This window comes from Myodes glareolus, chromosome 23 (assembly GCF_982192425.1).
Source record: "Myodes glareolus chromosome 23, mMyoGla1.1, whole genome shotgun sequence".
Taxonomy (NCBI): domain Eukaryota; kingdom Metazoa; phylum Chordata; class Mammalia; order Rodentia; family Cricetidae; genus Myodes; species Myodes glareolus.
Window position 1 is genome coordinate 43,940,547 of NC_142048.1, and position 19,219 is coordinate 43,959,765.

Below are 19,219 nucleotides of genomic sequence, written 5' to 3' on the forward strand. Positions count from 1 at the left end.
AGTAAATCCCACACCTTTCTTAATTTTTTGCAATATGGCAAGGAAGGGACAAACAGGAAGAGAAACAAAGAAGGAAGCCGTTCCAGATTTTCCTAAAGAATCAGGTGGATACTGTAGGAATCTCTTCCTTAGGAACAACCTTACAACCCTTATTTCAAAAAATTACTCATTCATGGATAGTAGAAAGTGTGCTGTGTTAATAGGAATTCTCAAGGGAATTTAAAAGACCTAGATTCTTCTGGAGACACCTTGAAACTAAACATAAATTTTCATTTAGGCCACATAAATAAAATGTAGGAGAAAAAAAAGAATTAACTAACCTGTAAGGTCCTTAGTCTTAGTAAACTGAACTATGACAACAGTTTGATTCTTGCAGAGGATGTGAACGCCTTCTGATAAGAGAGGTACACAGCCAAAGTGCTTGCTTATTAGCAAAAGCTCAGGGCAGCTCTGTGCAGACATAGGGAGTTAGGTGGACATGTTTGATTTCTTCCAATTAAATCCCAGAGATTTCTTCCAATTAAATCCCAGAGATTTCTACTTCGTCCCCCAAAGTCTGGCTAATCTGTTGCTGGTGAAGCCACTTTTCCTGTCTGATTTTACTCCTTATCTGTATTGATCTGGCTTTTTCCCTCCTCTCTTCAAAACAGAAAATCAAAACAGTAAGCCATGAGGAGGGAAGAAGCATGGAGAGTTCATTCTCAGGTCTCCTGAAAAAGACTGGGTAGAAACTCCTTTCTCCTGACTACTATGGTGAGGATCCGACTGACTCCACTGTGATGAAGAAGTTAGATGTTAAGTGGAACGTATTTTGCTGGCAGATGAGAGAGGGATGTTTGGGATATTGGAGGCTTGTGCTAGAACTCATCAAGTGTTAAAGTGTCAGTGTCTGAGGCCAACTTCGGAGGTTTCAGATCATATACATATATATATATATATATATATATATATATATATATATATATATATCTCCTTGATAAATAATTTATCTTATATAAATAATATATATCCCAAGAGAATTAGACACAGATAGTAGCCACCTCCTGCCCCATTTTATTGATGAAAGCGCTGAAGCCATGAGGGTCAACCTATTTAAGAGTTCTCACACTACCCAGGGTGTATGAGAGGACCTCTGATGACAACTCCTAAATTCCCATAGGTTAACAATTTTTTTCACATTCAATGTTTAAGGACATATGCTTGTAATAAGTGGGGAGAAGGGAGACAATCTCTATAACCCTTCAGATCCCAGCACCTTCCAGGGGATTCCACCGTGTTGACTGCCTCTGGCCAATATCTAGGGAACAAGATAGCTCAATTTTATGGGCCAGGCTTCGCAGTGAAAAAATGTCTCATTTAGGCCCATTCCATGGGCCAGCACTCAGGAGTGTGTGTACATTTAACCTACAAATGTAACAAATCTTGTTTTCTTTATACCCTGGCAAGATTGAGATCCATTTTGGAACTTACCTAGCTGTCATTGGCACAATCACAGGACATACTGATCATTCTGCTGTCAGGCTAATTTTATTTATTCATTACTTATTTCTTTATGTATTTATTTATTTTAGTCAGGGTCTCGTTCTGTTGTCCAGCAGTGTTTTGATCTCATCAGCCTAGGAAACTCATAAACACTCAGTGATCATCCTGCCTCAGACACCCAAATGCAAAAGTTACAGGCACCGGCCACACCACCCAGCTCTCCACTACTTCAGTTTTGCTAGCAGCCATACCTAACCCTGAGTTTAGATTTAATTTGTTCAGTTCCTCAGGATTGTGAGTATTCCTCAAAGATAGGGTATATTCATAAATTCTATTTATTTCACCATCCACCAAGTGATTCTAAAAGTCACGGCTGCTTTCAAAAGGATTTAGGAAACAGCCAGATAACAGCAAAGCAAAATGAGCTTTGATTGTATCTGGGAATTTGAGTGCTGACGGGGACATCTCTATGCCATGAGTTTGTCATTACTCTATTAAATTTGGTGATGACGACTTAACCCAAATTCTAGCAAGGTATTTGACTCAGTCTGCTGATTCTAGATAGAAAGTCTATCGGTAAAGGAAAAAGCATTCCCTTTGACAGTTCAGCCCCAACTCACTCTGCCAGGGACAAGTCGGGAGCCTATAAAAGCCATCACTTGCCAGTCCTCACCTTCTCCATGTTTCCTGGATTTCCACATAGCCTGTACTCTCCAGATTTACACTATTTCTTCCTTACGGTCTTTCTTGGGTGTAGGGCTGCTGGGACTGCCACAGCCAGCAGAATACCAGTCCATGGGAGGCAAGAAGGTAGTTCCTTCAACACAACTTAGTAGCCGATGTGGCCTCAAACTTCAAAAGTCTGATCCTCAGCCCTTTATTTTAGGCACATCTAAGCACAATTTCGTGATTTTTTTCCTGGTAATAAATAGCTAAATCCTGTGTGCATAAGAAGCTTAAGACATGATTATATTGAAACTCTTTGTAACATACATGTGACACCTTCAATAAAGATAGGTTCTATAGATTGACTGAGGAAAACAAGCTCATGGTAAGGGTCTTGGGAAGGACATGGTGTGGTCTCAGCCACATAGATACTACAAAAATCACCATGCTTTTAATCACATTGTCTCCAAGCCTTCTGGGTTACACATCTCTCCCTCTGATTCAAAAGACAAGGAGGATGGTTTCTAAGGAATGGCACAAAGAGTTGATCTCTAAACACGCATACATCATAACATATAGATACACACACACACACACACACACATACAAACACACACTTTGCTCCACTATACAAAACAAGAAGGAAGAACTTCTGCCTTGAGGATTTTGCTTTTTATAACAACTGTTCAACCATTTCCATGTAGATTGACTTCGATGACAACATGACTTATCATTACCATCATCAAAAACACATTATTTCAAAATATTTTAGTTATTTTTCTGTAACTTCTATGACTTAACTTTCATGTTACTGTGGTCATGGATGATAAAGAAATATTTGCCCAAAAGCTCTCTTCATTTTCCCAACAGTATTATTATTTGGATCCCGTTGCCAGTGTCCTGCCTGGCTTGCCAGGCTAATGGTAGGCCACAGGAAGCCTTAGTACTTCCACATGTGGTCCAGTTTTACTGTCTGAATACTCAACAAAATGAACTAGTCAGCTTCCTAGACACTGAAAAATTCAAGTGATTCCAAATGACATGCTTTATTTGATCTTGGGACGTGAAGATAGTGAGGCTCCACCCCAACCGTGAAGTTCAAAGTCCTGTAAAAATAGGAGCAACTTTTTGGAATGATTATGAACTGAGCATCAAGAGAAAATGCTGAGGTGCTAAGAGAACACACTGACTGGAAAACTGACCTGGCCTTGCAGGCATAGTGGAGGCAACTGAGGCAGAGCCTAAATTTGTTTATGAAAAATGGGAAAGGGCATTTGGGATCAGGGTTTTACTGAATAAGGATAAATAGGCAGAACATAAGGTCTGTAAAGAAGAAAGCAAAAACCTTACCTTCTAAGAAGCCCCATGCAACTCAACACATTTTCTTTAACATGGAGCAGTGGTTAACAGTATAACTTTATAGCCTGTACCCACCTGAGAGACGGAATGGGGCTCCCTGGTAATACTGACTCTGCGATTTGTGACACACCAGACTCTATCTGCATCTCTGCGGAAAGATACATCACAGCTTTTAGTTTAGACAATGCAGGTACAGATGCTGCCAGGGCACACTGACCATTATATCTTCCCTTCCCTATTAAGTTTATAATAGAACTACAGTGTAAGAAAAGAGAAACAAACGTTTCAGAGCAGTAAATCTCTGCAGGAGAGAAGAAATAGGGATAAGTTGCTATTGCACACCATTTAAAATATATGCTTATACATAAACAGCGATACTACTTGCAGTCTCATGTGGAATTAAATAAAATTTCTCTGAAAAAATTTATTCTTTTGGAAATAATAACTTAAAAATGCTATAACCAGGAACAACGGGGATTAGCCATTTTGTAAGGTATTATATTCTTAATAAAGTAATGGATAATGATGAAGTAATATTCTTGAAGATTCATTCTCAGTTGAAATGAGGATTTTTTTTCTTTCATTCGTTTTGACTTTATTTTTTTTTAAAAAAAAAGCATTCTGCACCTTTCCCAGGAGATTCATTACCACATGGGGAGTTGGGGCAGAGGGAAACAGTGAGAACTGGATAGATAAAGATGTCCCACAGCACGAAGGTCTCTGGAACAGTTCTTGTTTTATGTTGTCTCATGACAGGATGAGTATAGGAACTGCAAAGTGATCAGATGGTAAATTTAGAGCCAATAAAAAGAAGCACTTTGCAGAGCAGGTAGCTTGCTTCTGGGAATCTCTGACATGGAAGGTCAAGGAATTAAATACTGGTGTTGGATTTATACTTGGGCTGCCTCTTTTTTATGGGCAATGCAACATTTATTGGTTTGTGAGGATAAAGTTAATCAAGTCTTGGGCTTCATGGTGGGGAAGCAAAGATTTTTTTCCCCAGAGTTAGGGAAGGATCCCTCCCACACCACTGAGGCACCCACTGCTACCTAGTTACTTAGCTTCCTTTCCTTTCTAGAGGTTGTTGAAAGAACAGGTTATAATTGATGAACAGACGGGCTTATAAGAATAACTTACCATTACTCTCCAGTTGTCATGGGGGTACATGATCAAAGCTTTTTTCAGTTTTTAACAATCCCTTACAAGGTAGAATTTCGGCCTTAATTCTGTACCTGATTCATTGTGTAGTCAAAGGTGGTGTCTCTAATTATCTTCTTGAATTTCATTTTCATCTTTCAAAGTAGGTACCATGCACTTCAGGAGTGGCTGGCTATGAGAATGTGTTATTTGAGGGAGGTATAATCAAAATTTGATCTGATTACTATTAGGACAGAATCTCCATTTGATTTAACTGGGCTAGAGACAGTGGTGGAGGTGAAGAGCTTTGCGGTAAACTCTAAGGACCAGCTTAAGGTCATGAGATCATAACTAGGCTTCAATTTATTCACTCTGTATGGGGCCTTGACCAGTCCTTCAACCTTTCTTCACTACAGTGACTTCCTTTACAGAGTGGTGCTAATGAAAGTCATCCTGAAATACTCGGACTAAAATTACACTTAATCAATGTTTCTCAGTGGGGAAGTTTCTGTTCCTTAAGGGGAGTGCGGGTGTGTGACAACGTCTTCTGACAATTTCCATTGCCATACCTGGAAACAGGTATTTCCGTCCTCTAACAGGTAAAAGACAGGAATGACATCAAACATATTAATCACATGAGATGGTTTCACATTGACAATTTCCCCCTTTCCCAAGGAATTACCTCATACAAATATCCATAGTGTTGAGCTTGAGAAATCCTGAACTGAATTTATATTAAATAATTAGTGTCACGTGTGGCATGGTGATTGTTATGGACTGAGCTGTGTCCCCAGTATCACATAATGTAACTGCATTACCAGATGTCTTTAAAGGGGATGTTTATGTTGAAATGAGATTTGGAGGGTGGGCTGAATGACTATAACTGAAGGGGAGATTCGGACATCTGTAGAGACAGAAGTTGTATTTGCTTGTGAAGGAAAGACTATATGGCAAAGATATAACAAAGGCCAATCAAGACAGAGAGACGACTATAAAGGCAATCAAATCTCAGACACCCTGCTTTTCAAACTCTAGATTTCTTATAGAAGATTTAGCAAAATAGTACAGTAATAATTATCATAATTATTGTCACTGACAACTAAGCATTTGTCTTTGGACAGCATTGTCAAAGAACTTAGAAGAAGCATTCCAACTCTTAGCAGTATGTTCATAGCCTGGTGCCTCATTAGAAAGAAAGTACCAGATGGCAGAAGCAAGTTGTATATTTGCAATACTTGTTCCATAGATGGTAGAAAGTTAGGCATTAGTAGTGACTGGAGGAATAAGAAATCAGTGAGACAGTACTGACAAATGCTCTTTGAACATTCCTTCATAATCCTTGGGACATTGGATGGTCTAAGAGTCTGCTAATGCACTCATTCCTGCTTGAGATCTGCTCCAAGTACAAATCCAACAGACAGATATTACACAATGTCTGGCCTTGAGCACTGTGCACAACCTCATTGATCAGTATCTGCTGAGCATGGCTATTCTTTGTGCCCTGCACCTTCCAAAGCAGCTCACCGAACATAGCCTCTTTGTGCCCTTACCCTGGGCTCACAAATTCATCTGGAATGCTCAGACTTCATCCTTCTTATTATAAAAGGTGGCAAGAAAATCGATGCAAAGGTATAAAGTATTTGTCTTGAAACCTAGCCCAAAGCTGTTGACTCAATGTCTTTTTAATGAAACCCCCAAACCAGGACATCCTTGACTTTTTCCCTTGTGCCACCAGATACAGGGAGAGAATGTGGTGAACGTCAGGTGATGGTTTCATGAGACTGAGAAAAGCTTCTCTCTCCAAGAACTTTAACTCAATTAAAAGGAAATGATGATCTTGGTAATCAGGAAAAGAGTGGAACACCTATGCAGGTCTCTCCTACATGTTACTAGAGAAAAGGACAGACCACTATAGAAAACGCCAAAGCTGCTCTTAAGGGAATTCAGAAGCATGAAGAAAAGCATTCCCTTTTGCAGTCAAATGAAGCGTTTATATTGTTATTAAAGGCTAGCAGGTTGAAAAAAAATGGAAAGACTATTAATTTTGTATCAACAGGGAGGACCCAGCTTCATGAGCTGCTGAAATCTCTGACCTAGACCCCTGCTTCATATGCCATTGTAATTAAAAGCTTTATACTCCAGCATTCTTAGCTTATAAGTGTAGAACTCTAGGACTGAAAAAATGAAATGACGATCCAACAGGAAACTAGTCAACTATCTATGGACAATAGGGCACAGATGCTCTTATTTCCAGGACCCCGTAGGATCTTCTCAACAAGAATTAAGGTTCAAGAAGCCAAAGAAATCCTAAATTGATTCTAGCATATTCACCATCTTTGCTTTCTTCTTGTTGTTTGTGGCTTTTTGTCTCTGAATACCACGCTTCCTCCCGACCTCCTCCCTCATTATACATAACAATTAAACAACGTGTTGTTTTATTTTTATTTTGTTTGTTTATTTTCACTTGAGTGTGCACATGTGTATGTGTGAACATTCATTTGCATACATGTGGGCTTGCATGTGGCAACCAGAGACCAGTGTTGAGTGTTATCCCCAGTTGGCTACACTTCATTTTTTAAATATGTATTCTTACTGTGTGTGTGTGTGTGTGTGTGTGTGTGTGTGTGTGTGTGTGTGTGTATAAATGTGTGCCTTATGTGTATGTATAGCTTCAGAAGTCAGTGAGGGACGGCATTCACCTCCCCTGGAGCTTGAGTTACAAGTGGTTGGGAGACATTCAGCAAGGGCTCTAAGAACTGAATTTGTGCCTCCAGAAAACAGAAGAAAGTGTTCTCACCCTCTGAGGCACAGCTGCAGCTCCTCTAACTCAGGCTTTTGAGACAGAGTCTCTTACTAAACCTGGACCGTGTTGATATGCCGGACAGGATGGGTGGAAAGCCCCAGGGATCTTCCTGCCTCCATACACATGTGCTAGGGCTATATATAGGAGTTCACTGCTATGCACAGGTTTTTGCAGGGGTACAGGAGATTCAAAGTCAAGACCTCCTGTTAGGGCACCAAACACTTTACCCACTGAATTTTCCCCAGAGGCCACTTATTTTGTTTTATGGAGGTGATACTCAGTGTCAAAGTCCTCAGTGAAGAATGGGTTTCTGACAGTAGCACCTACTGCATCCCAATAAATGTCTTTAATATTATGTCAATCAAGAATAGAGACTATTTGGTTTCAACTTAAGAAATATAAAGTGTGTCGTATTCTTAAAAAGAAAATATCCAGCCATCTCAGTTTTCTTTTATTTGTAAAACTAAATAAATTAAAATAAATTAAAAAGATTGGGATACTAAAATCTTAAGAGGCTTTGAAATAAGAGGAAAAGAAATACTTTTGCTGAATAAAATAATTGGAAAGTGTGAACACAGGAAAACATGAAGTAAAGCATTTAAATGAAAAGATTTAGGCCACCCAAATCCTGGTTCAAGGCAAGCTGGTCAGCTTCTAATACCTGATCATGGACAAGTCACCTAGGGTCCCTAAGCTTCAATATTATCAACTTTAAAACAAGAACACAAGGGTTCAGTTGCTAAAATTGGTGAAACTTGTACAAGTAATCAAACATGTGGTCTTTATCATGATTAGTGGGTGGATTCCAAAATGACTCCCATTTGTAGGAGACCCATATATACCCCTCCAATGGAATCATAGGATGAGATTTCTTACCTTATGAGTTGAACCCTGGCTGTTTGGGATAAGTCAAGGTCACTACTGGATTTCTTAGACTTTTGGAAGCACATGCACAAATTTGGGCAAGTTTGCTAGAAGATGAAAGAAAAGAAGGCCATTCTCACTATCACTATATGTGACAGAGACAGGTGATGCTCTTTAGCTGACATGACTTTGACTATATGTGGTATCCAGCCATAGCCAAAAGACCTAATGAGATCCACCCTTGTTTCCACCCCCTCAGAAATAGAAACTAAATTAGCAGATATTGTTTTAATCACTAAGTTGGAGATAATCAAAATATTAACATGCTGGTTTAAATAATTCTTTCACTCCAGTGTTTTAACTTTTAAGGACCTTAAAATTTAAGCAGAGGCTTGATAATTTCTTCAAAATACACATGGAATAGCTGTAGATTTTTGTTTTGAGTTACAGAAGCATCCTTACTCAATATTTCTAATTTAGCACCAAGAGTATTGATTTTACTCAAAAGGTCAGGAAGTAGCTTCAATAAATGACTCTAGCAAAGAGCAAGTACAAATGATAGTGAAATAGACTGGAAGTCCATGCTGTTTCTTGGATTTCTCTTTTTAAAAGACACTAAAATGGAGATGAAAAGATAGGACTCTTTGGAGAATAAATTAGTCAGAGTATCATTTTGGGTATTAATTGCATGCTCGTCTACCCCTCCTATCCTCGTACAGTCATACACAATAATGCTCACCCCTTACAATACCCTTACAAGGACAATCAACATACCACCGTACTTTTTGCCTTTCTCTAGAAAACTGAATCAGCCTCTCAGGCCACGCACCATCCCCCAAACATTTTCTGTTTAGTTCTAGTGTCAGAAACAAGTCCATTTATCCCACCATGCTGACCTCTGTGTCTTCAGATGAATTCTGACAAAAGACAGTTTGGTTCCTGCCTCAGATCGAAGGTCCAGGAGGATGCTGTGCCATGGTCCCCATGCCAGATGTCTGCCTAATAGGCATACTGGGTATGGTTTGCAAACAGAACTAGGAGTCTCATGAAAGCGGAGTTAGTTATGGCTCTTGCTGGGAAACAAGGGTCCTGGCATCACAGAAATTTGGAAAACCGGGTCACATATGATAGGAACTTGGACAAGGGCAGCAGCTTCTTTTTATATCTGCCTTTATAGAGCATTTTTTTTCTGCCTCCAAGAACAGCAGTCATAAGAAAGTTTGGCAGAAGAGAAATTTCCTCGTTTCTTACAGTAAATTGCTCTTGGCTCTGTCTTTGTTGGGTACAGGACAAAGGCCACTTGACAACTTCAGGTTTAGGCAAAGTAATCAAAGTTTTAAAAGGCAGTGTGGTACTAGATCGAATCCAAAATACATATTTATGTGACTCACAATGGGGTCTTTTTTTCTCTAGTTAATTCTACCTGGCTCTGAGAACTTCACTACAAATGAAATCCTGTTTACTTTAAAGAAGTAAGATATGCAGAGAAATTAAAAAAGTAATGCATTCATAACATGAATCGATCCTTTTCTAACAATTTAAAAATTAAGGAACTGAATTACTGATGGTTTAAGGTGAAAGAAAGAGGATGGTAAACATAGCAATTTAGTGTTGACTGAGGTTTCTAACAGAATCCACAGTGCCTTGCTTTGTTCAAATATACTTACTCCTGGAGAGATCACCTCTACCATGTCTAAGTAGTAACAGAGGCACAGAAATTTTCTCACTTCTGCAGTGTTTTTCTTTTCTAGTAATAATACACACACACACAGAGACACAAACACACACAAAGACATATACACATAGACACACAGACATATAGACACACAGAGACAACAGAGATACACACACACATTTTTAAAGACATCAGAATGAAATTCTAAAAGTAATTAATGATCTAGTTACAGTGCAAGCCAAATGTTTTCTTTGTAAATTTTAATATATGAAATGGCATTGTAACTACATTGAAATTCATAGATTATTTGAAAGAAAAACTCACTCAATATTTTGGCCTATTATATCCTCAAACACCTTACAAAATTTACTTTCAAATTTCATGACTTTGTTTTTCCATAAAATTGAATACTATTCCAGTGTGTGCGTGTGTATGTGTGTGTCTGTGTGTGTGTGTGTGTGTGTGTGTGTGTGTTTGTGTAGACTGCCAAAAGAGAAAGACGTCAGAAACTTGTTTGGAAACCACAGCTTTGTGACAATAAATAGATTAATAGAAATGAATTAATTCAAGCTATAAAGGCTAGGAATACACCTAAGTCATTAGCCCAAACAGCTTTATTCATCAACCAATAAAAGCAACACATATATGGAAGGACATCCCACATCATGTGACATTTTCATTATTCTATGAATCATTATGCCAAGGAGCAGTATAGTTGGGTTGTATAGAACTAATTTGTGGATAATTGGGGGAATTATCCACAGTGATTTCCATAGAGGATGTGTGAGTTGTCAATCTCAACAACAACTGTCCCTCACCAGTGTCTATTGTTGGTTTTTTGATTGACCTCAGCTGTTGCAAATGGGGTAGGAAGCAGATGTCAAAGTAGTTTCAATTTACCTTTCTCCAATTGCTAAGAGAGTTGAAGTTTGAGAGATTTCTTAGCCATTTTTGTTTCTTCTTTTAGGAATTCTCTCTTCCGACCTACAATCTATTTTAAAATTTATTTTTAAACTCTATTTTTGAGCTCTTTATATATTTTAAATATTAATCATCTATCAGAGAACATATTATACTGAGAGAGGCGATTGAGACCCAGAAGGCAAGCAGAGCATTCTTGAACTTATTGAACTTATTATGTTCTCAATAAGTTTTGGCTTCTAGCTCTAAAACTTGTTGTGAGTATAATAACTGGAATAACAGCAGATACCATGAAGTAAAAAGGGGACAACAAAAGGAATGGAAGGAGTCAAGAGAGGGGAATAGGAGGACACAGGTGCTAGGAAGGGGAAGTAGAAACAATGGGGGAGCAATTTACTTGTGGGGGGAGGGGGAGAGAGTCATAGGCAATCATGTTATTTCATGTCTACTTAAAATTACACACATATATACATATTTGATATATGTGTATATATATGATATACACACATATCATATGCACGTATATACACATGTATACATGTACACGCATATACCATATGTATGTATGCACATATAAATATGTATACACGCATACACACACACACATATATATATATCACACACACACACATATATATATGTGTGTGTATATATATATATATATATATATATATATATATATATAAACTTGGGGGCAATAATTTTCTACTAAGAGCCATAGATTATCTATCAAACCTCATAGTGACAAACATGGGAATCCTCGTTTTAGTTGTTGAAGAGGGCATTCTAAGAGACACCCAAATCAACATAGGTCATGGCTGCTGCCTTTGCTGTCTTCCAAGAAACTTAAGGCTAAGACCCTTAGAGGAAATGACCTGGCACTGACCTAGACGCCTCCTCCCCAAGGACTAGCTTTCGTAGTACCAGAAAGAACCTATGCAAGCTTCTAAGGGAGAAGAGCCGTTGTCGTACCTATGAACACCAACAACGAACAGAATGTCAAGATGTTCCAAAAGATGCAACGGTGGCACTTCTATCCTGGAAGTAACGAATAGCTGTATAGTTGGACTTAAGGACCACTCCATGGGAAGAAATTTATGCGAGGAATTGTTAACGTAGCCAGCTGCCCGTGGGCGATGAGTGGGGCCTTGGACCCAAGAGGAAGACATATCCCTGCCACTTCTCTAAATTTCTACTTCTGACTGTACTGTAAACACCTATCCTTATAAGCAGAAGTGTAGCTTTCACCCCTCATCCAAGAAGCTCCTCCTTCAGCAGACAGAGACCAGCACATAAAGCTACAGCCAATGAAAACAATTCAGGGAACAATTGATCTCGAAGTTCCCAGCCGTATTTGACATGGTTATTAGGCTTTTAAAGTAAAAGTAAGGAAATCCTATAGAGAAATGTCATATTGCAAACTTAACAGAAAGGAATAATCAGTGAGTTACTTATGAGATGATGTTTTTCGTTAAAACCCAGCATTCCCCCCCCACCCCAGATTTTATACGTTGTTTGCTTTGTTCAAAGATAAGAGGACGAAGCAACAGGTAGACCAATACAGACTAGAGGGGTAAATGGGTCCAGATGACTGTGTGTGGCTGTGTGCAGCCAGGGGACCTAAGCAGGGAGCATGACATCAAGATGCAGCCTCACAACTGTCTGATTGTTGATATCATCATGCCCTTAAGTATGTGGCTCACTCAAATATACGGGGATTATACACACATAAACAAGGTATTCGGTAATACAATTAGAATGAAAAGCATTTAGGCTGAAGTTCAATAGGGAGTTATATTAATTTATATGAATTAAGAATAAATAGACACACATTCCAAAATACTGTAAATGCAATTTCTGCAAATTCTGGTATTTCTTGTGAGAGCCCTGACCTTGAACTTGTTGACCCCTTGTAAAGCTTCCAGAGAAGGTGCAGGAGGGATCTTGTCAACTCTATCAGATATGTTTTGTTTACTTGTTGCACTGTTGTCTGTAATTAGTGCTGATTTTGTTCAGGAATATATTAAGGTAGCCCAATTTTGAGGATTAGTTGAATTTAGATACATAGCTTATAAATATACTAAGGTGAGCAAATGTGAGATGTTTACATTGTAGCAGCCCTGAGGATGTCACAGTTAATGTGTGAAGTAAACTCCTGCCTCCCTTCTTGCCACACACACACACACACACACACGCACACACGCACACACGCATGCACATGTGTGAACACACACATACACATGCAGGCGTGCGCACATACACACACATACCCACATACAGTGATTTCTGAAAAGTAAGATAGAAATGAGCATGTTTAAATACCATCTTATTTATAATCTTTTGTCCTTTCTCTAAAAAAAATAAAGGAAGCCTAATATGCTTTTTTCTCTCTTTCAGAGTATTGTTTCCCGCAATCCAGGTTTCTGCATCTCTCAGTCAGACAGCTTTAACACAGAGGCCAGGCAGAATTATTGGTGCGTCCTAGGATCAATATTTGAAGGTTAAAGGTAATGAGACTCAGAGGAAGTGCAGTCTGGTGTTGATATACAATATTTTGTATTATGAAGGTGATCTATTTGAGATCTCTGATGGTAAAGAACATTGCCTGTTCCTTCCTGAGCATAGGGAACTGCTCCCAAGGGAACTCAGGTAATGCTTCCTGAGTAAATAGTCACATGTCTGCACCGAGATGAAAGGTATAAAGCAGACCCAGCAACAATTGGAAATGGAACAAAAATACAGTGGAACAACAGTACCTCTATAGTGTGGATTTTAACACCTCACGTGGGAGGAAAGGAAATGGCCACCAGTGCTTCAGTCTCCAGGAAACACACGCTCTTCAAAGCAACACAGAGGGTCATGCTGGGAAGAGTTGGTGCTAGTTCACCAGGACTGTTGCCCACCATCCAGCCTCTTGCCTTGTAAGAGCCTGCTATAAAGACTACTCAGTGTGGCTGATCAAAAGTGACAAAAACGGAAGCAAAGTGGTCAACACCCTCTATCTTCTTACTCAATCAAGGCAATTTGGGATACTGTGTACATGGATAATGACTCAAACCATAGCTCTTTTATTCTGTTTGTAGACAATTTGTTGATGCTTGTTTCCCAGGCATTAATGTGAAGAACTACTTTCCATAATTTAGGGCTTAATTTCTCTGCCATAAATTGAGAACTTGGACCCACCATGGGAAGATTCTGTGCTGGTGCCCATACATGAATGGCTGCCGCATTGTAATTTTGACAGAAGAACTTGCTGTGCAGAGCCTGTCATGGGAATTGCTAAGCCCCTAGGTGTGTACCTAAATAAAGGAGTTGCTGAGCATCTACATGGTTATCAGCCCCGTTAGCATCATCTGAAATGACTTCGTCTTGATTAACAAAAGATTCATGAATGCTCTACAGTTCAGTCTCCAGGAAATGGTTTTCACTGTCCCCTAAGTAGAAATCGCCACGCATAATATCATTAAAAATATGAAACATATGATTTAGTAAATTATAATCCAGAGGGATCAGAGTATGGGTGTGGGTACGAGCAAGGAGAGTGAGTGTAAGGTAGACATTCTTAAATATTAGGAAATGACAGAAATTCTTGTCTTACCCTCTTCAGCTCTGGTTGCTAAGTTACCATGACACACCACTGGGTGTACTTCTCAGTTTTTGGTCTTGGATCTGACAGTTTGATTAATTCTCTGGAGTGCAGAAAACTTCATGTTGAATATTTAAAAATTACACAAGCATGCACACACACACACACACCCACACCCGCTCATCCAGTACCCCATTATTGCTTCTGATGTACAAAATCTGTTTTATAATTAAATTGACATATGTAGGAGGAAACCTAAGATGACACTTCATTTTAATGACAGAAAATCCTCTCCCATGTGATGCTTCTTGAAATTTTCCTTAAATATAACACAGTTCACTCTTTCCTAGTGGCAGATACTTCCTGCCTTTAGTATGTTCACTTAATTCCTGGCTTTATGGTGAAGAAAAATGGAAACAGAGAGTGTTATTTCACAGCTGATATTGCTTTTCCTTCTCCTCTATGTCTTGCTTACTGTGTGACCATGTTCAAAGATGTTCATAAATACTTTTTTAAGCTGATGACTGGCGGGCTATGACTGTCAGATGTATCTAGGGGGATACGTCAATGTCATCCAGCTTGGTCAGCCTGACTTAAATCTAGGAAATTGCTCTGAAAATAACATAAAATGAATGTTTAAAAAAATACCAAAATATGGCATCCCAAGCCACACTGTTTTCTTGATTTTTGGGCATTTTTGGACAATTGTTCTATATTATCCTGTATTCAAAATTGCACTGTATTCTTCTTCCACGCTGTGTGTATGTGGGGGATTTCCTTTCTTTTATACATTTAAAACAGAAGAATGACAACCTGAAATTCTTATGGATTAAACAAATGGATTTTTATAATAGTTATAAGAAATGATAAGAAATGATGCTGCAGCAGGTGCATTCTCTGTGGGTGATCAGAAATAAATAGAATCCAGCTGCTGACTGGGGTCTCCTGCTTACTACCCAAAGTCTAACATATGTCCTCCAGAAAAAGTTGCAATCCATTGTCTTGCCAACCAAGTAGCAGGGGTAAATATGACCATTTTAGTCATTCTATGACTTTATTTCACTTTTATAGCGTTGGGATAGTTCTGATGGCTGACCCGAGCATGTAATCATCTTTATTCCAGTTGCCAACTGGGAAAGATGAGTTGGTGGTCTGAAATCTCTCGGTAAGGCTAGAAACACACACGTATCCATTGTCTTCGTCAATCTTCTGTAGCATGAGGAGCCTGCTTGTTGGGGTTTCTCTTCCGCCTGACACCCCAACAAGTCGGCAAACCCCAAAGAAAATCACACACAGGACTCCATAAGATTATAAACTGATTGGCCCATTAGGTCAGGCTACTAATTAGTTCTTATAACACATATTACCCCATTATCCTTATCTACGTTAGCCACACGGCTCAGTACCTTTCTCAGTGTGACAGCTCACACGTTGTGGTCTGGGCAGGAATGGCGGAGGGAGTTTCCTGCTTTCCAGAATACTCCCAGTCTCTTTGCTCCACCCCTACTTCTTGTCTGGCTTTCCCGCCTATACTGCCTGCCTGGCCAATCAGCCAGCGTTTTATTAAAATATGATTGACAGAATACAGACAATTCTCCCACACCATTTCCCTCTTTAAAAAAACAAAAAACAAAAAACAAAAAAAAAAACAAAGGAAAATACCCATAGTCCATTTGTTGGGAATGTGGGCGTAGTATTTCAGGCTACTTCCTGCTGGTTGGGGGCACTGATGATCTTATGGGGACCTAAAGAAAATTTAGAGTTCTAATCAAGTCCTGACTGGAGTATCCTGTGAGTCTTGATCATCTCAGGCAGCAGTCTTGAATCTGTTCTGGATGTAGAACTCTGTCATCTGGGCCATCTGTTCCTATCGGAGATTACTCAGGTGGTATTCCTTTTTCGAACCTGATTTTTCTTAACTCAGAATGAATCCACAGCCTCTCATTTTCTGTGAAAACAAAAGCAAAATCTCTTCTCCAAAGTAACATACCTTTTGACTTCAGTTTTGAAGCCAAGGTATTTTCAAAATACCTATGTTGGGTTAGTTCAGCAGCATTTATAAACAAAAGTCTTTTAGCAGCTGTTGCTCCTTCCTCAGCAATCAAATAATTCAAAGAGAGCATAATAGCACACAGTATCAAGATCCTCTGTGTATTTCCCATCTTTATATGGCTTTATTTTTAACTTCTATTTCTTTTATTTTTACTTTTAACTTTTGGCTTTTTGAGACAGGTTCTCTGTATATATCTTTGTCCTGAAATAACTCTGTAGACCAGGCTGGTTCAAGACTGTTGCCTGAGATGATCAAGACCCACAGGATACTCAAGTCAGAACTTGATTATAACTCTAAATTTTCTTTAGGTCCCCATATGATCATCAGTGCCCCCAACCAGCAGGAAGTAGCCTGAAATACTATGCCCACATTCCCAACAAATGGACTATGGGTATTTTCCTTTTTTTTTTTTTTTAAAAAAAGAGGGAAATGGTGTGGGAGAATTGTCTGTATTCTGTCAATCATATTTTAATAAAATGCTGATTGGCCAGGCAGGCAATATAGGCGGGAAAGTCAGACAGGAAGCAGGGGTGGAGCAAAGAGACTGGGAGTATTCTGGGAAGCAGGAAGCTCCCTCCGCCATTCCTGCGCAGACCACCGAAGGGGCAGCATGTAACCTGCCCAGCTGAGAAAGGTACTGAGCCATGTGGCTAATGTAGATAAGGATAATGGGGTAACAAAAGTTATAAGAACTAATAAGTAGCCTGACATAATGGGCCAATCAGCTGTATAACTTATAGAGATCTCTATGTGATTGATTTTCTCTGGGACTTGCTGGCTGTGGGGTACTGGGCGGGAACAGATACCCCAACAAGCCGGCCCTCATGTTACAATCTTCCTTAGTAATAGCTTATACAATTGAATCCCCTGTTTCTTCTCTGCATCCCATTTCTTCTCACTTTCCCCAGAAAGTCACTCTCACAGACTTTCTCTCTTACGTGTTCCCTGCTATTCTCTTTCACCTACCCACCCTCACGAGGCCATCAGGATCAGTGGGTAAATTGTCCTAAGCAGCTCACCCCTTTCCACAGCTTCAGTTCCCATGTTCCTTGAGCTATGGTCATATCCTTTAGCCTCCAGGAGAACCAAAGCTTTTTGGAAATTTACTTTATTTTTTAACTAACAAATACAAGCTGTATGTACTTAAGTGATATGACATGATGTTCTAAAACATGTATATGTTGTAGAATGACGAAAACAAGATAATTAGCATTTCTAGTATCTTGGGTATTATGAACATCTTCATGGTGTGAATTAAAAAGTCCATTTTAACCATCATAACATAAAAAATAAATTCATATTGACAATAGCTACCGCTATGTAGAACAGAACATTAGAACCCATTCTCTTCCTACCTGGCCATAACTTACTACCTGCTTAGCAGTTTCTCTCTGCCAGTCTGCCTTCCTCCAAAACTATGGAATTGCTGCCAATAGATACTATCTATACTTATTCAATTTATCCTCATCTTTCTTCATTTAAAATTAACTTTGACATTTTGTTCAATGTCCTTTCACTCTTCTTCAAATCTATGACTCAATGAAATTAAATTATCAAGAATACAATGGCTTGTGTGGTCACAAGTTTCCGACTCAAAATTTCCCTTAGCTTCTCTGTGGCTCCAACACATACACTGCTCCCTCCTTTCTGAAATGTTTCTTTTCTTGATTTCCATATAACTAGATTAATTTTCCTTTTGCTTCACAATTTCCTGACCTTCTACCTCCTTTGCAGACTCTTTCTCTTCTTTCTGAAGTCTAAACACTGAGCCTATTGAGGGTTTTATTTTTTTGCTATTTCTTTTTAGAGGGCATGTTTCTTTCTCTTGCCTTTAATTCTATGTATTCACCATGAACTTCAAAGATCGAGAGTAAATTCAGGCACATCTATTTAACTACACATTAGAATCTAAGAGGTCTGAAAGTTCCATGTCCAAATAGGCCCATTTGATCTTTTCTTTTGTCTGTAAAGTTTATCATTCCTAGTCTCCCGTATCTTAGTAAATGGCACTGTCACTTGCTTGAGTCTATAAGAACACCAAGAGCATTTCTGCTGATTCTCGTGCTGTATAAACTACAAGCAAATTGTCCTACACTTGAAACTTTCAATGTCTTACATTTGAAACTCTCAATACCCCTGAAAGGTATACAAATGTGCCACATTTTGCCATCACAAAAACCTCAACTATCTTTCTGTTTCTATTCTTGCTACACATCTCCAAATCAATCTTCATTTTAGTACCATACTTTAAAAACATTCCACATTATTCCTTATTTAAAGTACTTTAATAGGAAAAATGCTGTTTAGGATTAATTTCAAAATCTTGCCTTCAAAATATGTATTTTATAATTCCAGGTTTAAGGAGGTTGAAGTAACAGGGTCACAAATTTAAGACCAATTTGGGATACATAGTAATAATACCCTCTCTAAAAGGAAAGAAACCTTGGGTGTTTTGGCATGTGCTTACCTCTCCACACCTCATGCCCTGATTCCGTTCGCACACTCTTCAACTGCTTTCTCAATTTCCACATCAAAGTCTTTCTGGCAGCAGAAGCCTGAGAGGAAGCCTGTCATTCCTGTACCACTCTGAAACTGGCTTCATTCTTCTCAGTGAGTACAGAGTGGGTCTCAGCCACCTTTAAATCATTCCAAAATGCGTTCTGAAACATAACC